The 16,187-nt window shown below is 49.3% G+C and overlaps 1 pseudogene; it reads right to left on the bottom strand.

Annotated features, from left to right (window-relative positions):
* Positions 1-327: 327 nt before the first annotated feature.
* The window catches only part of LOC136608690 (zinc finger protein 585A-like), a 29,964-nt pseudogene continuing 14,104 nt past the window's right edge, over positions 328-16,187 (bottom strand).

Below are 16,187 nucleotides of genomic sequence, written 5' to 3' on the forward strand. Positions count from 1 at the left end.
GCTTGGCTGTTTTCCCAGAAGCGCCATATCTAGATGAAGACTGTTCAACTATGCATCTGAACTTTCACTGTCTCAGGCCGGAAATCCGGACTTCCCATATATGGTTATGCTGTGAATTTGAGCCAATGAGCCCATCACCCATTCCTAGTGATGAGACCAAAGGGTATAAGATCCCATGTAATCTGTAATAAAGCGCGCAGTCATGTCCCCGTGTGAGGAGCTATACCAGACTTCCGTGTGTGGTGTTTTCTTCTTTACCGCCGGCAGCGGGGCAAGTGGGGTGGGCCTGATTGGTGCTGTACGCAAGAAATTACCCTGACAACATACAAAAATAATTATGTTGACAACCTGAGGTGTTTATCTTTTTTTTTTAGCATTTCTAACATGCGAAACAAAAATATGGTTTATTCTCTGTATGAATTCTCTGATGATAATTTAATCCTAATTTGATTTCTTTGCAAAACATTTTTCACATACAGAATATTAAAACTGCTTCTTCCCTCTGTGACGTCTCTGATGATTCCCAAGTTTGGCACTAGTAGTAAAACGTTCCCCACATTCTGAACACAAAAATGGTTTCTCTCCTGTGTGAATTCTCTGATGATCCCTAAGTTTGGCTTTAGTAGTAAAACATTCCACACATTCTGAACATGAATAAGGTTTCTCTCCTGTGTGAATTACCTCATGTAAAACAAGCTTTGATTTTTCGATAAAACATTTACCACACACTGAACATGAAAATACCTTCTCCCCTTTGTGAATTCTCAAATGTTTAACAAAACCATATTTGTATGCAAAACATTTCCCACATTCTGTACATGAATATGGCTTCTCTCCTGTGTGAATTTTCTGATGTTCCACAAGAACTGCTTTCAGCCTAAAACATTTCCCACATTCGGAACACGAATACGGCTTTTCTCCGGTATGAATTTTCTCATGTACAACAAGATATGATTTATCTGGAAAACATTTCCCACATTCTGAACATGAATATGGCTTTTCTCCTGTGTGAATTTTCTGATGTCTAAGAAAATTTGACTTATATGCAAAAGACTTTCCACATTCTGAACATGAAAAGGACTTCTCTCCTGTGTGACTTCTCTTGTGTGTAGCAAGACAGTATTTATGTGCAAAGCATTTCCCACATTCCGAACATTCAAATGGTTTCTCTCCTGTGTGAGTTCTCTGATGTTCAGCAAGATTTGATTTCATCCTAAAACATTTGCCACATTCTGAACATAAATATGGCTTCTCTCCTGTGTGAAGTCTCTGATGTATAACAAGAGTTCTTTTACGTGTAAACAATTTCCCACATTCTGAACATGAATATAACTTCTCTCCTGTGTGAATCCTTTTGTGTATAACAAGAGCGGATTTATATGTAAAACTATTTCCACATTTCAAACATGAAAATGGCTTCTCTACTGGGCTTACTGTAAACTGTTTTTCACATTCAGCAAATGTTTGCTGACCCATACTTGTGTTGACGTTCTGTGATTGCTCAGTAGAAAGTTCCTCATGATTAGGGGGGTCATATGATAGATCTGCACTTTGAAGTCTTGAATTAAGGGTAATGAGGTCTTCTCCGGAAGAGTGCTGCTTGACATCTTCATCTTCTACTTTATAATTTGGCAATGAACTTTCGTTCACAGTGGGATTTTCTGTTTGAAAAAAAAAGAGAAAAAAACATGAAATCCATTTTCAATCCTTACTACAAAAGTATACAAATTTATTACTCTTCCTATCATACTGGAAATAAGGTATCCAAATAGGAGATGTTATAAGTCCTCGCCACGCCACGCCACCTACTGGAAGGTAACATCCCTTTAAGCCAATGTCTGACCTTTTAACAGGCTTTGTAACACGACTAGAGTTACTTTAAAAACCAAACTAGTCTTCTCCATAAGGAAAAGACATCCATCTACAAACGACTGTTTTTGGGTTCTTGTTCCTCATCAGTGCAGAGCAGGGCTCTAGTTGGCTGGGTGAGAGCTAATATAGCATCTCCCATGTGCATGTCCAATTTCCTAGAGGAGCTTTCATTGGCCTCCACAAGGAGAAACAGCTCCCCTCCAGGCTTATTATACTGGAAAACTATGCAGTTTTAAAGCCAAAACCAGAATTGGATTCAGCAGGATGGACAGGTAGAAGCCCTTCCTGGTTTCCTTTCCTACTTAAAGGGGTCGTCCTGCGCCGAAACGGGTTTTTTTTTTTTCAATAGCCCCCCCATTCGGCGCGAGACAAACCCGATGCAGGGGTTAAAAAAAGAAAACGGGATAGTGCTTACCTGAATCCCCGCGCTCCGGTGACTTCTTACTTACCTGGTGAAGATGGCCGCCGGGATCTTCACCCTCGGTGGACCGCAGGGCTTCTGTGCGGTCCATTGCCGATTCCAGCCTCCTGATTGGCTGGAATCGGCACGTGACGGGGCGGAGCTACAAGGAGCCGCTCTCCGGCACGAGCGGCCCCATTCAGAAAAGAAGAAGACAGGACTGCGCAAGCACGTCTAATCCGGCAATTAGACGCTGAAAATTAGACGGCACCATGGAGACGAGGACGCTAGCAACGGAGCAGGTAAGTGAATAACTTCTGATAACTTCTGTATGGCTCATAATTAATGCACAATGTACATTACAAAGTGCATTAATATGGCCATACAGAAGTGTATAACCCCACTTGCTTTCGCGGGACAACCCCTTTAATTCCCTTGTGACTTTGGCTCAAAGATCCTCCATCAAAAACTACAAGTGTGATTCCAGCATTATGAAGCTAAAAAAAAACTCCTTCATGAACTTCTGTAGTAAGAAACTTCAGTAACTATAGAGGATGCAGGGGATGCGGTTGCACCCGGGCCCAGGAGCCTTAGGGGGCCCATAAGGCCTCTCTTCTTCATATAAGGAGCCCAGTACTATGAGTAAAGCATTATAGTCTTGCATTTGGGCCCAGGAGCTTCAAGTTACACCTCTAGGTTAAGGGGTTAAGAGTAGAGATGAGCGAACGTACTCGTTACGAGTACTTACGCACCCGAGCACCGCCATTTTCGAGTACAGCGGTACTCGCGCGTAAAGATTCGGGGGCGCCGTGGCGGCACGGGGGGTAGCAGTGGGGAGTGGGGGGGAGAGGGAGAGAGAGAGGGCTCCCCCCTGTTCCCCGCTGCTCCCCCCAGCACCGCTGCGCCTCTCCCCGCCCCCCGGCGCCCCCCGAATCTTTACGCCCGAGTACTGAAGTACTCGAAAATGGCGGTACTCGGGTGCGTAAGTACTCATTACGAGTACGTTCGCTCATCTCTAGTTAAGAGAAGTTGGGGGGCCCCAAGATATACTTTTGCACGCGGGCCCATGAGCCTTTAGTATTATGAGGAGAATGACACCTCGTACGTCTTCCTACAATCAATAGTTTCCAAGATATGAAGGATCAAAAATGATGGTTCTCAGTGACCTTCCAAAAATTGCCCCCTTGAGCCGATGATTCTAGAAATTGGGATTTTTATATACATTCTAGTAACAAAAAATGTGCAATGTTTCGCAAAAAATCAGAGATGGTCGTTTGTTACCACTTGGGTGATTTGTACTGGAATAAATACAGTAGCGGAGAACATGTGTAATTACCATTACAGATAGAGGATGGCATCACTCCAGGTATCTCATTCTGCTCCACGGGAATGAATCGAGTGGTGACCTTACATACTGCTATACTGTTGAATAGGGCTAGTTATGGGCAGTTAATTTGCCCACAAAAAAAGAACTGAAGCAATCTACAAAGCAGTATTTATTAAAGACAAGAGGTCGTTTCTCTGCAAATCCCCTAAGTGCAGCTTCATAAGTGCACTAATTAATTAATCCATCATTGGAACTGAAGCCGACTGCTGTATGCCATATCCATTCTCTGCTCTCCTTCTAGTTTAATCTCTTCAGAGGAGATTTGCTACTAAAGACATGTATCACCAATCAATAGAATATGTGATTAATGTCTAGGGGTCCAAACACTGAAATCTTTAGCAATCACCAGAATGAGCTTCCCCAAATCCCCCTTAGTCATCAAAATAATATGCACGGTCACCACTTCCAGTCCCAAAATCCAATGTCATTTAAAACAAAACAATGGACTCCACAAATATCGTGAACGAGAGTATCGGGAACAGGACTAAAGAAGAACCCATCCAAAAATAGGTACAGTCAGTGGGACACTGGCTGCAGAGCCAGTCCTGTTCACTTTATGCAAGGACAGGTCCTCCTTAAGGCTTCAACAAAGCTGCCCGTGCCCATCTGTGCCCACAGTAATGGACAATAATACCTTTAGAAGATGAACATTCTATCATATCAAAACCCATGGGACAAGAATGAATATCATTGCAGACTGCCAGAAAAATACAGCAACTCACCTTGGTATCGATTCCACAATGCGGTTGGCAGAAGACATCTTTAGGGCTGCTAAGCCATGCCAACTGGATAGGCACACACAGCTTTGTGGTATTTGTAATGTAGGTACCAGATCTTGGGTGCAAACTGACCTCTCCATCACATCCCATAAATGCTTGATTGGGCTCATATTGGTTAGGAATGCAGACTATACTATTTGTATGAACTCTCCAGAATGTTCTTCAGGCTAATTCTGGAACTTGGGCCTGAGGACAGGGTGCAATTTCCTACTGGAATCATCATTCCCCATCATTGTGGGGGATACATGAAGTGCATGAAGGGTTGCAAATAGTCACCAAGTAGTGATATGTAGTGGGCATGGTCAATGACATGTTTAGGTAGACCAGTGGGCCCAACCCATACCATGACAACACACCCCACACCAGTATGGAGCCAACACCAGCCTGCATTTTGCCTTGTTGATAATGGGGTCCATAGCTTCGCGGGGTCTGCATCACAGATGAACCCTACCATCAGCCTGAAACAATTGGTACCATAACTCTTTAGACCATGTCACAATCTCACAAGCCTGGATGAGAAACGGTGTCCGGTGTCAACAAAGGCACTCGGGTGGGTCTCCTACTTCCTGGCATCCACCATCCTGCCTCAATCAAAAATTCACCTTGCCTTGCCACGAGCATGCTAGCCAAGGTAACACCTCACAACTTATACAAGTGTGGTCATTCCCAGGTTGTCACCCAAGGGAACACCACTTCATAATCAATTTATGTACTGCTATCCTGGGACTTTTGGCATGTTATAATATTATAAAAGATACCTACATTTTAATATACATATATATCTTCTTACCTTGTGCTGCAAGATCTGGCTCAAAGTTTTCCATAATGGGATCCTTATACAGATCCTTGTGTCCTTTTAAATACTCCCACTCCTCCATCGACAAATGGATAGTAACATCCTGACACCTTATAGGAACCTGACAACACAATGATACCGTCATTACCCAGAATCCTCTAGTACTGTAAATGTATAATTACCCAGCATTCCCAGCAGTGTCACCTCTCCAGTCAGCAGCTCAGTGATCTTGTTGGTGAGTTCTAGGATCTTCTGCTCATGTATTGGTAAGTGAGGAGGAGCCTCTGTGATGGGGCTCTGGCTCCTGCTCCATCCTCCTGACTCATGGAGATGGCTGTTGGGAGTCGTACCGTCACCCGATGTCTTCTTCACTATTGTGTAATCCTGTATATGGAGAGAGACATGTAGAGAACTGAACCCAGTATTCCTCCATCAGTAGAAAGCGAGAGATTTGAACCAGCTGTATAGAGTTCTATAAAAAACCTCATCTTGAGCTCTAGATTCAGTTCTGGAAACTTCACCTACAAAAAGACACTGCTAAAACAGAAAGTCCAGATGAACTACAAAAATGTTGGAGGGTCTTAAGCCTAAAAGTAACCAGGAAATTGTCAGGATTAAAACTTGAAGTCCCCTACATCCCAGACAGTAGGTCTTCTCACCGAGTTACCGGTCTTGCTAGAGAGTGCAAAATTCATAGTTTAGGTCTTTGCCTCTACAGTTCCAGACCGTGCTTTCCTGATTAGCTTTTAGACTATTCACATGAGCACTTTTTCACGTGGACTGATGGTCCATGTGAAAATAACTGCAGTATGTCCTATTCTGGTCCATATTCATGGATGAGAGTAGAATACACAATGTCCACCGTCCCAGCAGCTTAGACAGCACACGGGTGTCTGTGTGCTGTCCAATGCGTTGGCAGTTGGTCTTCACATTCTCTGCTGTCCAGTTCTTTTGTTCTCCTTCACTTGGAAGGTCTGGAAGCCGTTATACAGGACACTGGATTGTTCCTATTACTTCCTAGAATGGATCTTCTCTTCCCTTAGTCTGACTTGTTAAAAATTAAACAAAAATAACAGAAATGTAAAATTTTACCTCTCCGGTCAGCAGGTAGATGATCTCCAGGGTTGCAGTTATTATACTCTTGGTAATCTCATTCCTGTCCATCCTCGGGGGATCTTTCAGATGAAGGTCCATTTGGGATGAGAATACCAGGATACTGGATGGTTTTGGTAATGTCAGCACCTTTATGACAAAAGGAGAGACTCTAAATAATACAGAGGACATCGGAATGTTACCAAAATATTCCCCAAATATGACGCTGTCTTATATTAATTTTTGCCTCAAAAGAGGCACAGTGTCTTATTTTCAGGGGGTGTTTTATAATACTTACCTAGCAGCAGGTGTTAGGATCCCTCGTGCTGGTCTCCATCGCTGCTGCAGGCTTCCGTGTCCTCTTGCACGCTGACAGAGCAGTTCTTTCTGGTAGCGGGGCTTGATACCTCGCCTCCAGCAAGCTAAAGCTCTTATTGGCTAATGCGGTGCTCAATTAACCAATCACAGCCATTCATGGTTGAGGGACCCGAACGCCGGCTGCTAGGTGAGGTTTTTTTTTTCTTTTTTACATGTTATGTAGCTGGAGCTCATTTTCGAGGGAAGGCTTATATTTAAATTCTCCTCCCTCTCCCCCTCGAAAATCGGGGTAGGGCTTATTATTGGGGAAACATGGTAGTTATTCAATAAAGTTTATGCCTCCAAAAATGGTGTAATTAAAAAATGGAAACAAAGCCCCCTTCCAGCTTCAGCAATGGAAAGCAAAAGGCTTTCAGTTTTTGACTAGGAGTAACTAGTTTCCCATAAAATTCTATAGCAATCTGCTCAGCTGTTTCTGCTCTCAGGGGAATGGACCCCAGGGCAAATTTTAGACCTGATTTCCCTCTGAATTCTTGCATAGATGCATGGGTGTGGTGGTGTAGCTACAATCTGTATATATATATATATATATATATATATATATATATATATATATATATATATATATATGCAGCTATGGTGACTTCTTTCAGCCATAGCTCATCTCTGCAGAATATTAAACTCAGTTATCTTTGGCTTCTTGCTTTTTTAAGAACATCCCCATCCCTACACAAACACTCCATTTAGAGTGCCCATGGCAGTAATAATGTCCCCTTTAGAGCCCACATGCTAGTAGTACCCTCTTTTGTGTAACAGGAGCGCCCCTAGGCTTCCCCTCCGTGTAGCACGAGCGCCTCCAGGCTTCCCCTCCGTGTAGCATGAGTGCCTCCAGGCTTCCCCTCCGTGTAACACGAGCGCCTCCAGGCTTCCCCTCCGTGTAACACGAGCGCCTCCAGGCTTCCCCTCCGTGTAACACGAGCGCCTCCAGGCTTCCCCTCCGTGTAACACGAGCGCCTCCAGGCTTCCCCTCCGTGTAACACGAGCGCCTCCAGGCTTCCCCTCCGTATAACACGAGCGCCTCCAGGCTTCCCCTCCGTGTAACACGAGCGCCTCCAGGCTTCCCCTCCGTGTAACAAGAGCGCCTCCAGGCTTCCCCTCCGTGTAACACGAGCGCCTCCAGGCTTCCCCTCCGTGTAACACGAGCGCCTCCAGGCTTCCCCTCCGTGTAACACGAGCGCCTCCAGGCTTCCCCTCCGTGTAACACGAGCGCCTCCAGGCTTCCCCTCCGTGTAACACGAGCGCCTCCAGGCTTCCCCTCCGTGTAACACGAGCGCCTCCAGGCTTTCCCTCCGTGTAACAGGCGCGCCTCCATGCTTCCCCTCCGTGTAACACGAGCGCCTCCAGGCTTCCCCTCCGTGTAACACGAGCGCCTCCAGGCTTCCCCTCCGTGTAACACGAGCGCCTCCAGGCTTCCCCTCCGTGTAACACGAGCGCCTCCAGGCTTCCCCTCCGTGTAACACGAGCGCCTCCAGGCTTCCCCTCCGTGTAACACGAGCGCCTCCAGGCTTCCCCTCCGTGTAACACGAGCGCCTCCAGGCTTCCCCTCCGTGTAACACGAGCGCCTCCAGGCTTCCCCTCTGTGTAACACGAGCGCCTCCAAGCTTCCCTTCCGTGTAACACGAGCGCCTCCAGGCTTCCCCTCCGTGTAACACGAGCGCCTCCAGGCTTCCCCTCCGTGTAACACGAGCGCCTCCAGGCTTCCCCTCCGTGTAACAGGCGCGCCTCCATGCTTCCCCTCCGTGTAACACGAGCGCCTCCAGGCTTCCCCTCCGTGTAACACGAGCGCCTCCAGGCTTCCCCTCCGTGTAACACGAGCGCCTCCAGGCTTCCCCTCCGTGTAACACGAGCGCCTCCAGGCTTCCCCTCCGTGTAACACGAGCGCCTCCAGGCTTCACCTCCGTGTAACACGAGCGCCTCCAGGCTTCCCCTCCGTGTAACACGAGCGCCTCCAGGCTTCCCCTCCGTGTAACACGAGCGCCTCCAAGCTTCCCTTCCGTGTAACACGAGCGCCTCCAGGCTTCCCCTCCGTGTAACACGAGCGCCTCCAGGCTTCCCCTCAGTGTAACACGAGCGCCTCCAGGCTTCCCCTCCGTGTAACACGAGCGCCTCCAGGCTTCCCCTCCGTGTAACAGGAGCGCCTCCAGGCTTCCCCTCTGTGTAACAGGAGCACCTCCAAGCTTCCCCTCTGTGTAACAGGAGCGCCTCCAGGCTTCCCCTCTGTGCAACAGGAGCGCCTCCAGGCTTCCCCTCTGTGCAACAGGAGCGCCTCCAGGCTTCCCCTCTGTATAACAGGAGCGACTCCAGGCTTCCCCTCTGTGTAACACGAGCGCCTCCAGTGTATCCACACAGCAATAGTGCATCCAATATTCCCCTATGCAGCATTAGTGTCTCCAGTGTTCTTTGTTTAAATGGAGTGACTAATCACTCAGAGTGCTGCCGATCAATCAAAAATGTATAGGGCTGACAGATAGTTAATAGAGATGAGCGAACGTACTCGTCCGAGCTTGATGCTCGGGCGAATATTAGCGTGTTCGGGATGCTCGTTACTCTTAACGAGCACCATGCGGTGTTCGGGTTACTTTCACTTTCATCTCTGAGACGTTAGCACGCTTTTCTGGCCAATTGAAAGACAGGGAAGGCATTACAACTTCCCCCTGTGACGTTCAAGCCCTATACCACCCCCCTGCAGTGAGTGGCTGGGGAGATCAGATGTCACCCGAGTATAAAAATCGGCCCCTCCCGCGGCTCGACTCAGATGCCTTGTGAGTTAGCTGAGGGACAGTGCTGTTCTATTGGAGTTGCTGTAGGGAGAGTGTTAGGAGTGAGTGTAGGCTTCAAGAACCCCAACGGTCCTTCTTAGGGCCACATCTACCCGTGTGCAGGCTGCTGTTAGCAGTGTATATATATTTTTTTTTTTTCAAAATCGGCTGTGCAGAGCATTGCACCCTGCATTAGGGACAGAAGTGGTGGTTAGGCAGGGAGAGTGTTAGGAGTGAGTGTAGGCTTCAAGAACCCCAACGGTCCTTCTTAGGGCCACATTTAACCGTGTGCAGTACTGTGCAGGCTGCTGTTAGCAGTGTTGCATTTTTTTTTTTTCAAAATCGGCTGTGCAGAGCATTGCGCCCGGCATTAATACTACAGGGACAGAATTGTGTAGGCAGGGCCAGAAGACATATATTATTCATTGAATAGACGCAGTGGGCCATTCCTTTTAAAAAAAGGGAAAAAAGTATATTTGGCCTGCCTCTGACAGTCCTCAGGGCTCTGGGTACGTGTGTGCTGCGCGGAGAACGTAAAAAAATCAGACGCAGCCAGCTACGTTTTACAGCAGGCTTGCGCCACTTTCTTTCCTGCCTGTGAAATTCCTTGCTCTGCTGTAGTTAATAACTCTGCAACACTAAAGTTCTGTGACACATTTGCAGGGGCACAACACAGTTATTAAACTTATTATTCATTGAATAGACGCAGTGGGCCTTTCCTTTTAAAAAAAAGGGAAAAAAGTATATTTGGCCTGCAGGCTTGCGCCAATTTATTTCCTGCCTGGGAAATCAAATCACTGGTAATACAGCATGCTGAGGGGTAGGGGTAGGCCTAGAGGACGTGGACGCGGCCGAGGACGCGGAGGGCCAAGTGAGGGTGTGGGCACAGGCCGAACTCCTGATCCAGGTGTATTGCAGCCGACTGCTGCGCGATTAGGAGAGAGGCACGTTTCTGGCGTACCGACATTCATCGCACAATTCATGGGTCCACGCGGGAGACCTTTATTAGAAAATGAGCAGTGTGAGCAGGTCCTGTCGTGGATGGCAGAAAGTGCTTCGAGCAACCTATCGTCCACCCACAGTTCTGCGCCGTCCACTGCTGCAAATCCGAATCCTCTGTCTGCTGCTCCTCCTTCCTCCCAGCCTCCTCACTCCACTACAATGACACATTCTCAGCAGCGGGAAGACTCCCAGGAACTGTTCTCGGGCCCCTGCTCAGATTGGGCAGCAGTGGTTCCTCTCCCACCAGAGGAGTTTATCGTCACTGATGCACAACCATTGCAAAGTTCCCGGGGTCCGGGGGATGAGGCTGGGGACTTCCGGCAACTGTCTCAAGACCTTTCAGTGGGTGAGGAGGACGATGACGATGAGACACAGTTGTCTTGCAGTCAGGTAGTAGTGAGGGCAGTAAGTCCAAGGGAGGAGCGCACAGAGGATTCGGAGGAAGAGCAGCAGGACGATGAGGTGACTGACCCCACCTGGTTTGCAACGCCTACTCAGGACAGGTCTTCAGAGGGGGAGGCAAGGGCAGCAGCAGGGCAGGTTGCAAGAGGCAGTGCGGTGGCCAGGGGTAGAGGCAGGGCCAGACCGAATAATCCACCAACTGTTTCCCAAAGCGCACCCTCGCGCCATGCCACCCTGCAGAGGCCAAGGTGCTCTAAGGTCTGGCAGTTTTTCACAGAGACGCCTGACGACCGACGAACAGTGGTATGCAACCTTTGTCGCGCCAAGATCAGCCGGGGAGCCACCACCAACAGCCTCACCACCACCAGCATGCGCAGACATATGATGGCCAAGCACCCCACAAGGCGGGACGAAGGCCGTTCACTGCCTCCGGTTTGCACCGCTGCCTCTCCCCCTGTGCCCCAACCTGCCACTGAGATACAACCCCCCTCTCAGGACACAGGCACTACCGTCTCCTGGCCTGCACCCACACCCTCACCTCCGCTGTCCTCGGCCCCATCCACCAATGTCTGTCAGCGCACTGTCCAGCCGTCGCTAGCACAACTGTTGGAGCGCAAGCGCAAGTACGCCGCCACGCACCCGCACGCTCAAGCGTTAACCGTCCACATAGCCAAATTTATCAGACTTGAGATGCTGCCGTATAGGGTTGTGGAAACGGAGTCCTTCAAAAGTATGATGGAGGCGGCGGCCCCGCGCTACTCAGTTCCCAGTCGCCACTACTTTTCCCGATGTGCCGTCCCAGCCCTGCACGACCACGTCTCCCGCAACATTGTATGCGCCCTCACCAACGCGGTTACTGCCAAGGTCCACTTAACAACGGACACGTGGACAAGCACAGGCAGGCAGGGCCACTACATCTCCCTGACGGCACATTGGGTGAATTTAGTGGAGGCTGGGACAGAGTCAGAGGCTGGGACCGCTCATGTCCTACCCACCCCCAGAATTGCGGGCCCCAGCTCGGTGGTGGTATCTGCGGCGGTGTATGCTTCCTCCACTAAAGCACCCTCCTCCTCCTCCTCCTCCGCAACCTCTGTCTCGCAATCAAGATGTGTCAGCAGCAGCAGCACGTCGCCAGCAGTCGGTGTCTTGCGGCGTGGCAGCACAGCGGTGGGCAAGCGTCAGCAGGCCATGCTGAAACTACTCAGCTTAGGAGATAAGAGGCACACGGCCCACGAACTGCTGCAGGGTCTGACAGAGCAGACCGACCGCTGGCTTGCGCCGCCGGGCCTCCAACCGGGCATGGTCGTGTGTGACAACGGCCGTAACCTGGTGGCGGCTCTGCAGCTCGGCAGCCTCACGCACGTGCCATGCCTGGCCCACGTCTTTAATTTGGTGGTTCAGCGCTTTCTGAAAAGCTACCCACGCTTGTCAGACCTGCTCGTAAAGGTGCGCCGGCTCTGCGCACATTTCCGCAAGTCCCACACGGACGCTGCCACCCTGCGCACCCTGCAACATCGCTTTAATCTGCCAGTGCACCGACTGCTGTGCGACGTGCCCACACGGTGGAACTCTACGCTCCACATGTTGGCCAGGCTCTATGAGCAGCGTAGAGCTATAGTGGAATACCAACTCCAACATGGGCGGCGCAGTGGGAGCCAGCCTCCTCAATTCTTTTCAGAAGAGTGGGCCTGGTTGGCAGACATCTGCCAGGTCCTTGGAAAATTTGAGCAGTCTACCCAGGTGGTGAGCGGCGATGCTGCAATCATTAGCGTCACCATTCCTCTGCTATGCATCTTGAGAAGTTCCCTGCAAAGCATAAAGGCAGATGCTTTGCGCTCGGAAACGGAGGCGGGGGAAGACAGTATGTCGCTGGATAGTCAGAGCACCCTCCTGTCTATATCTCAGCGCGTTCAGGAGGAGGAGGAGGAGCATGAGGAGGATGAGGAGGAGGGGGAAGAGACAACTTGGCCCACTGCTGACGGTACCCATGCTGCTTGCCTGTCATCCTTTCAGCGTGTATGGCCTGAGGAGGAGGAGGAGGAGGATCCTGAAAGTGATCTTCCTAGTGAAGACAGCCATGTGTTGCGTACAGGTATCCTGGCACACATGGCTGACTTCATGTTAGGATGCCTTTCTCGTGACCCTCGCGTTACACGCATTCTGGCCACTACAGATTACTGGGTGTACACTCTGCTCGACCCACGCTATAAGGAGAACCTTCCCACTCTCATTCCCGAAGAGGAAAGGGGTTCGAGAGTGTTGCAATACCACAGGACCCTTGCGGACAAGCTGATGGTAAAATTCCCATCCGACAGCGCTAGTGGCAGAAGGCGCAGTTCCGAGGGCCAGGTAGCAGGGGAGGTGCGGAGATCGAGCAGCATGTACAGCACAGGCAGTGCAACAGTCTTTAAGGGCCTGGACAGCTTTATGGCTCCCCAGCAAGACTGTGTAACCGCTCCCCAGTCAAGGCTGAGTCGGCGGGAGCACTGTAAAAGGATGGTGAGGGAGTACGTAGCCGATCGCACGACCGTCCTCCGTGACGCCTCTGCCACCTACAACTACTGGGTGTCGAAGCTGGACACGTGGCCTGAACTCGCGCTGTATGCCCTGGAGGTGCTTGCTTGTCCTGCGGCTAGCGTCTTTTCAGAGAGGGTGTTTAGTGCGGCTGGGGGAATCATCACAGATAAGCGTACACGCCTGTCAACCGACAGTGCCGACAGGCTAACACTCATCAAGATGAACAAAGCCTGGATTTCCCCAGACTTCTCTTCTCCACCAGCGGACAGCAGCGATAAGTAAGCAATACGTAGGCTGCACCCGCGGATGGAAGCATCGTTCTCTCTCACCATCCAAAACGGGGACATTTCTGCTTCATCAATCTGTGTATAATATTCCTCCTCCTCCTCCTGCTCCTCCTCCTGAAACCTCACGTAATCACGCTGAACGGGCAATTTTTCTTAGGGCCACAAGGCTCACTCATATAATTTTTCTAAAAATTTTTTTTACGTTTCAATGCTCTTAAAAGCATTGGAACTTTAACTTGAACCAATTTTTCGTTAAACTGGGCTGCCTCCAGGCCTAGTTACCACTTAAGCCACATTAACCAAAGCGATTAATGGGTTTCACCTGCCATCTTGGTTGGGCATGGCCAATTTTTACTGAGGTACATTAGTACTGTTGGTACACCAATTTTTTTGGGCCCTCACCTACAGTGTAATCATAGTAATTTCTATGTTCTTCGCCTGCACTCATGGTACAGAAAGGTGTGTGGGGTTGGCCTACACTTTAGCTACATAAATGTAACTTGGGCCTTGTCTATACTGCAGCTACTGAAATGGAACGAAGACTGCGCTCCCACTATACTGCTGCTTCGGAATTGTTACTGGGGCCTGTCTTGAGTGCTTCCCAAAGACATGATGGCGGCGAGGCCATTTCCCACCAACGCTGTTACTGTTAAGGTGCATATAACCACGGACACGTGGAGAGGACACATAGTGCCTCAAAGACATCCTCCGCCACGGCCCACTTAATCCTGGCCACATTCCGAAAACCAACAAAATAAAACCGCGCTACTAGGTCCGCAGTCACCACCACATTACCACCAACGCGGTTACTGTTAAGGTACATATTACCAGTCTGACTGGGGCATGCAGTGTTGGCCGAAGCCCACCTGTATTAAGCACGACATTACTACCTCAGCTGTGTTGGGCAATGCAATGGGATATTTCTATGTACCGCCGGTGGCTTCCTGGCACCCACCCATGCTGTGGGTCCACAGGGACTTCACAATAGGGAGTTGTACCTGCCTGTGTCTATGAATTAAAAAGCCCAGTCTGACTGGGGCATGCAGACACCTTGACAGAATGAATAGTGTGTGGCACATAGGTTCCCCATTGCTATGCCCACGTGTGCAGCTCCAGATGGAGGTGGCACAGGATTGGATTTCTCATTGCTTCTGTACAGCATTGTGGGCTATCGCCCCACCCCTTTTAAAGAGGGTCGCTGCCTAGCCGTGCCAACCTCTGCAGTGTGTGCCTGCGGTTCCTCCTCATGGCAGACGCACTTATAAATAGACATGAGGGTGGTGTGGCATGAGGGCAGCTGAAGGCTGCGCAGGGAAAGTTTGGTGTGCGCTGTGGACACTGCGTCGTGCGGGGGGGGGGGGGGGGGTTGGGCAGCATGTAACCCAGGAGAAGTGGCAGTGGAGTGTCATGCAGGCAGTGATTGTGCTTTGTTGGAGGTAGTGTGGTGCTTAGCTAAGGTATGCCATGCTAATGAGGGCTTTTCAGAAGTAAAAATTGTTGGGGGGGCCCACTCTTGCCGCTATTGTGGCTTAATAGTGGGACCTGTGAACTTGAGATGCAGCCCAACATGTAGCCCCTCGCCTGCCCTATCCGTTGCTGTGTCGTTCCCATCACTTTCTTGAATTGCCCAGATTTTCACACATGAAAACCTTAGCGAGCATCGGCGAAATACAAAAATGCTCGGGTCGCCCATTGACTTCAATGGGTTTCGTTATTCGAAACGAACCCTCGAGCATCGCGAAAATTTTGTCCCAAGTAACGAGCACCCGAGCATTTTGGTGCTCGCTCATTTCTAATAGTTAACTTCAGAGTTCTGAAGGGTGCTTTCCCTTTTTCTTTTCCCCTCTAATTTACACTTCCCAACTTTTCTGCGAAAGTTGAAGGTTCGGCTCTGCTCTGGAAGATACAACCATTAACCCCTTCCCTCCATATGATGTAAGGGTACGTCATGGCAGCGGGGTACTTCCCGCAATGGGACGTACCCTTACATCATGGGGATAGCGCGAGATCATAAGAGATCTCGTGCTATCCAGCAGCAGAAGCCGGCTGTCACTGATAGCCAGCCCCCCCCCCCCCCCCCCCCGCTGTAAACCCCCTCCTGCGTACAAAAAAATGCTAAAAAACTGCGGCAAAATTTTTAGCATTTTGCTTCCGAAAAAGCGCAATAAAAGTGATCTAAAAAGCCGTATGTTCCCCAACATGGTATAAATAAAAACTACAGCTGGTCTCGCAAAAAATAAGCCCCTACAGAGCTCCGCCCATGGAAAAATAAAAAAGTTATAGGACCAGGAATACAGCAATTAAAAAAAATACTTTTTATTGCAGAAAAGTGGAAAAACCAAAAAAAAAAGAAATATAAGAATTCTGGTATCGTTGTCATCGTATCGACCCGCAGGAAACAATGTAGTGAGTCATTTATGCTACATAATTAATGCTTTAAAAAAAACAAAAAAAAAATCTGTGGCAGAATTGATGCGTTTTCTCTCCCTGCGATCATAAAAAAAAAAAAATAATAA

The sequence above is a fragment of the Eleutherodactylus coqui genome, chromosome 1 (assembly GCF_035609145.1).
Source record: "Eleutherodactylus coqui strain aEleCoq1 chromosome 1, aEleCoq1.hap1, whole genome shotgun sequence".
Lineage (NCBI taxonomy): Eukaryota > Metazoa > Chordata > Amphibia > Anura > Eleutherodactylidae > Eleutherodactylus > Eleutherodactylus coqui.